Source organism: Scyliorhinus canicula, unplaced genomic scaffold, assembly GCF_902713615.1.
Source record: "Scyliorhinus canicula unplaced genomic scaffold, sScyCan1.1, whole genome shotgun sequence".
Taxonomy (NCBI): domain Eukaryota; kingdom Metazoa; phylum Chordata; class Chondrichthyes; order Carcharhiniformes; family Scyliorhinidae; genus Scyliorhinus; species Scyliorhinus canicula.
In genome coordinates, this window is record NW_024056025.1 from 85945 (window position 1) to 91944 (window position 6000).

The 6000-nt window shown below is 46.0% G+C and overlaps 1 long non-coding RNA gene across 1 annotated transcript; it reads right to left on the bottom strand.

The window, feature by feature from the left end:
• Nucleotides 1–515: 515 nt before the first annotated feature.
• On the bottom strand, nt 516–3191 carry LOC119961655. The gene is made up of 3 exons (XR_005459705.1): nt 3042–3191; nt 1917–2056; nt 516–571 (listed from the first exon to the last, which is right to left on the bottom strand). It is a non-coding gene; the product is annotated as an uncharacterized LOC119961655 (long non-coding RNA).
• Between the last annotated feature and the right edge of the window lie 2809 nt (nt 3192–6000).

The window sequence follows — 6000 nt, forward strand, 5'->3', positions numbered from 1 at the left end:
TTTTACACAGCGAGCGGCAATGACCTGAAACTTGCTGCCTGTGAGGGAGTTTGAAAATAGACACAATGAATGATTTGATTTCAAAAGGAAATTGGATAGACATCTGAGGGAAATAAACCTGTGAGGATACAGGGAGCAGGAGAATGGGACTTACTGGATTGCTCCAGAGAGCTAGCATGGATTCAATGGGCCGAATGCCATTCTCTGTGCATCATGTCTCTGACTCTTTTGTGTAATCTAGTTTTGTAATTTAACCACGGAGGGTTCAGATATCACTCAGGTAAATCTGTGCTACACTCCCTCCGAGGCCATTCTATCCTTCCTCAGGTCTGTTGCCCAGAACTGAACACAGTTCTCCAGGTTTGGTCTAACCAGGGTTTGTGAATCTCGGGGCTTTTCCAGTCACACTGAGACCTGAAATCTTCCCTCACAGACAGAACAGACAAACCTTTTACCTTCCACACCCAGCTGCTGCAGATATTCAGGTTCTGATGAATCGAGTGACTCTGTCAGATCGCGATGTGACATTTGGTTTGCGTTTCCCGTCTGTTAAACCTCCTCTTCCAGTATCCTGTAAATTTACAGAAACCTTACTGTCAGTTTAGGATAGAAATTCACAACATTCTCTCCTCGCCAACTTTGATTAAATGTATTCCTGGAGGTTTGATCACATAACCTGCCCCCATCCTCCAGCCATTAATCGGTCAACACATCCATCCTTGTGACACACTGCCTTCCTCAGCCAATTGGGAAAAGGACTCATTACCTTACAGGACAGTTACTGTCCTAACGATTTTCCAGACACCCAGGTATGAATCTCACCAACACAGGGAGCGGAGTTGGTGTGAACCCGAGCAGGAGGAGCTTCGGAACAGTTAATATAAATAACTTACCTCGGGGATTCACGGCCCAGTCGGCAGGTGTTCAGTTTTGGTCGCCTTGCTATAGGAAAGATGTTATTAGACTGGAGAAAGCGCAGAAGAGATTTACAAGGATGTTGCCAGGACTCAAGGGACTGAGAGATTCGACAGGCCAGGACCTTTATCTTTGGATCGTAGGGGACTGAGGGGTGATTTTATTGAGGTGCATAAGATCATGAGAGGCATGGACAGGGTGAATGCACTCAGTCTTTTCCCCAGTGTTGGGAAATCGAGAACCAGAGGGCACAGGTTTATGTTAAGAGGGGAAAGAATTAATGGGAACCTAAGAATCAACGGTTTTACACAGAGGATAGTACGGAATGAGCTGCCAGAGGAAGGAGTTGAGGAGGGACATTTCCAACACTAAAAGGCATTTGGACAGATGCATGGATAGGAAAGGTTCAGAGGGATATGGGCCAAATACAGGCCAATGGGATTGGCTTAGATGGGCCTTTTGGTTGGCATGGACCAGTTTGGGCCGAAGGGCCTGTCTCCATTCTGTAGATTCTATGAACCCCAAGTCTCTTTGGACACCGACTGTACTGAACCTCTTTCCATTCAGAAAGTGCTCAGTTCGATCCTGTTTTGGTTCAAAACAGATAACCTCACACTTGTTTATATTGCCACAATCTTGCCCATTCACCTTGTCTGTCAGTCAATATCTTCTTGCAATTTAATGCAATCATCTATGCTGTCTATGATGCCACCGAACTTTGTATCATCAGCAGCTCAGAGGGGCTGGTTTAGCACACTGGGCTAAATCGCTGGCTTTTAAAGCAGACCAAGGCAGGCCAGCAGCATGGTTCAATTCCCGTATCAGCCTCCCTAAACAGGCGAATGTGGCGACTAGGGACTTTTCACAGTAACTTCATTTGAAGCCTACGTGTGACAATAAGCGATTTTCATTTCATTTTCCTTTCACTTTTTTCACAGTGCAGAAGAGGCCCTTTAGTCCATCAAGTTAGCACTGACACGTGTTAAACCTGACCCACCTACCTAATCCCATTTGCCAGCACTTGTTTCACAGCCTTCGATGTTATGACATGCCAGTCTTCATCCAGGTACCTTTTTAGAGGATGTGAGGCAAACCGTCTCCATCACCCTCCGAAGGCAGCGCATTCCAGGCCGTCACCACCCTTTGGGTAAAAACATTTGTCTTCAGTACATTTGTCAACAAATCTAATCCCCACTCTCTGCTGTCTGTTGGTTAGCCAATCCTCTATCCAAGCTAATATATTATCTCTCAACCCCGTGGGATTTTACGTTATTACCTTTTGTGTGACACCTTATCAAATGTATTCTGGGAGTCCAAATACATCTACAGGACCCCATTATCCACTTGGCTTGTTACATCTTCCAAGAACTGCTCAAAATGAGTCAAACATGATTTACCCTTCACAAAACCACGCTGACTCTGATGGATTGGAGTTCGACTTTCCAAATGTCCAGTTACTTCCTCAATAATGGATTCCAATAGTTTCCCAACAACACGCATTAAACTAACTAGTTTCCTACTTTCTGACCTAATCCAGTGACATTGGAGATTTTCTCAGTGACCCTCAGTCACCATCATTGAGACTAACTTTAAATTCCAGATTTTATTAATTGAATGGATTGGAGCCGATGTCCCCAGAACATTTTCCTGTCTCTCTGGGTGACCAATGCAGGGACATTGTCACTGGGTCAGTGTCTCCCCCCCTGGTCTCCATGAGGTTGTTTGTGGAGAGAAACCGGAAGTGACGGACCGTGAGAGTGGAGAATGTTCATTGTTTCACGTTCGGCTCTGGGGCCGCGCCCGGGATTTGTAAACCCCGCCCCCGACACCTGACAATGCGCGAAGTGATTGACGGCAGCACCGACCAATAGGCAAAGAGTAGACGGGTCCGGAGGACCGATCGGTCGTGACTGGTCCTCCAGCCAATCAACGTGAACGAGGGGGCGGGACTGAACTGAGTGAAGCATGCGCAGTGTGATTAATGGCGATGCAGAAAAACGTTCGTTCTCGGATCCACAATCCGTGAAGGTGGGAATGGCGGGACGGAGGGAGAGCTCGATTACGCGGGTCGTTAGGCACGCTTCGGGAACTTGTTATTTGCACCGAAAATCCGGAAAATAACCTACCGGTGCCTGGGGAACTGAGCGGAGGCCGCAGCTTTATTGCAGATCAGACTATGCGGCCGCCATCGTTATTTGGTACTGGCAGTGGTGCGCATGCGCACCCACCATCTTTATTGGGGCACGAACAGCAGAGCGCATGCTCAGTCGCCATCATTGTTGGGGGCAACATTTTTTAAACGTTTCTTCATGACAGAATGTCCAGCACTCTGAGTTACAAATTCCTATTTATGGGGAAAAATATATGTCCAGAACAGTGTCAATAATTCGAATTTATATTATGACTTGAACAGAATATAACTTTTCAGAGAAAAGTTCAGAGAAACATTACAAAATAACAATTGACACAGAGTCACATGAGGAGATATTAGATTTTAAGGCGAATCTTAACTGAGGAAAGTGAGTTTGAGAGTCGGAGTTTTAAGGAGGAAATTCCAGAAATTGAGGCCTTGGCAACGCAGTAATGGTGGACAGATTCAAATCAGGAATTCTCAAATGGCTGGAATTAAATGAGTGCAGAGATCTCAAAGGGGTGTGTGTGGAGGAGATTACAGAGATCAGGGATGATCATTACCATGGAGGAAAAGAATAATGAGAAATTTAAACTTTTTGTGCCTTTTAAAAGGAAGCATTTCAGTGGATCAGTGGGCACAGATGCTGGCGTGAGTAAGCACATGGGTAGCAGAGTTTGGGATGGGATGGAGGGGGTTGTTTAATGTTGGAGTCCGGCTGCAAGTGCGTTGGAATAATTTGTTTGAGAGGTAACAGAAAAATGGATGATGGTTCCTGCAGCAGATGAACAGAGACTAAGGTGGAGTTGAGCTATGTTCCTGAGGTGGAAATCGGCAATCTTGGTCTTCACTCAGGAAGTGGTGAAGCTTTGGAATTCTCTGTCCCAGAAGAATGTGGAGCCTCAGTCATCAGGTAGTTCAAGACAAATATTGATAGGGTTCTAGATATTGAAGATATCGAGGGATATGGGGATTGTGTGGGAAAATAGTGTTGAGGTAGATCGGCCAAGGATCTCATTGAATGATTGAGCAGAATCGGTGGGCTGAATGGCCTACTCCTGCTCCTATTCTAATCTCTGTGTCCTGGTCAGGAAGCAGTGAGCTGAGCTTGGATCTGTCAATCAACATGAATCAGCACCTTCAGGAGAATTGGGAGGATGAATATTAAATACGGCAGAGTGAGAATGGAGGGAGATTGTGTGTGATGGAGATTTACAATGAGAGAGGAAATAATATTCCACAGGAACTAGAATTGTCTGTTCTGAATTTCTATCCGGTACGAACAATGATAACTTTTGTTAATTGTTTTTAAAGGATATTGGAAGAGCTGGAATTATAGACATAATCTCAAACATCATGTTGTGATGTGACAAACTAATTCGATTCCTTCTGATCTGAATATCATCGGGCTCTGAATATCATCGGCGAGAAGGAGAAATGTTTGTCCGATCTATCGGCTTCAGAAGATTTTAAATATGAGTGTGACTGGAAAAGCACCGAGACCCACACAACACACACCCGAGTGAGAGATGTTCCAGTGAACTGATTGTGGAAAGAGCTTCAACCAGATACACAGCCTGAAAAAACATCACACCATTCACAGTGAGGAGAGACAGTGCACATGTTCTGTGTGCAGACAAGGCTTCCACTGATTGTCCAATCTGGAGAGACACGAGGAGACCTAAAACATGGAGAAACCGTGGAAATGTGGGGACTGTGGGAAGGGATTCAGAGTCCCGTCTAAGCTGGAGATTCATCAACGCATTCACACTGGGGAGAAGCCGTTCACATGCTCTAAATGTGGGAAAGGATTCACTCAGTTATCTAACCTTCAGGCACACCAGCGAGTTCACACTGGGGAGAAACCATTTACCTGCTCTCAGTGTGGGAAGGGATTCACACAGTTATCCAGTCTGCAGTCACACCAGCGAGTTCACACTGGGGAGAGGCCATTCACCTGCTCTCAGTGTGGGAAGGGATTCACACAATTATTCAATCTGCAGACACACCAGCGAACTCACACTGGAGAGAAGCCATTCACCTGCTCTCAGTGTGGGAAGGGATTCATTGATTCATCCAACCTGCGGACACACCAACGAATTCACACTGGAGAGAGGCCATTCACCTGCTCTCAGTGTGGGAAGGGATTCAGTGACTTATCCAGTCTGCGGAGACATCAGCGAGTTCACACTGAGGAGAGGCCATTCACCTGCTCTGAGTGTGGGAAGGGATTCAATGATTTATCCAATCTGCTGAGACACCAGCGAGTTCACACTGGGGAGAGGCCATTCATCTGCTCTCAGTGTGGGCAGGGATTCACTTGGTTATCCAGTCTGCAGACACACCAGCGAGTCCACAGTGGAGAGAGGCCATTCACCTGCTCTCAGTGTGGGAAGGGGTTCAGTGATTTATCCAGTCTGCGGAGACATCAGCGAGTTCACACTGGCGAGAGGCCATTCACCTGCTCTCAGTGTGGGAAGGGATTCACACAATTATTCAATCTGCAGACACACCAGCGAGTTCACACTGGGGAGAAGCCATTCACCTGCTCTCAGTGTGGACAGAGATTCCGTGCTTTATCCAGTTTGCAGAAACATCAGCGAGTTCACACTGGGGAGAGACCGTTCACCTGCTCTTAGTGAGGGAAGGGATTACATAGAAAATAGGAGCAGGAAGAGATCATTTGGCCTTTGGCACCTGCTCTGACATTCATTATGATCATGGCTTATCATACAACTCCATAGCCTAATCCCGCTTTCCCCTCCATATCCTTTGATCCCTTTCGCCCTCAGTGCTATATCTAACTGCTTCTTGAAAACAAAGAACGTATTGGCCTCAACTATATCCTGTGATAAGAATTTCCACAGACTAACCACTATCTGGTTGAAGAAATTTCTCCTCATCTCATTTCATACCCAGAACAAAGAGGGTCAAATATAATAAACTTATCATTC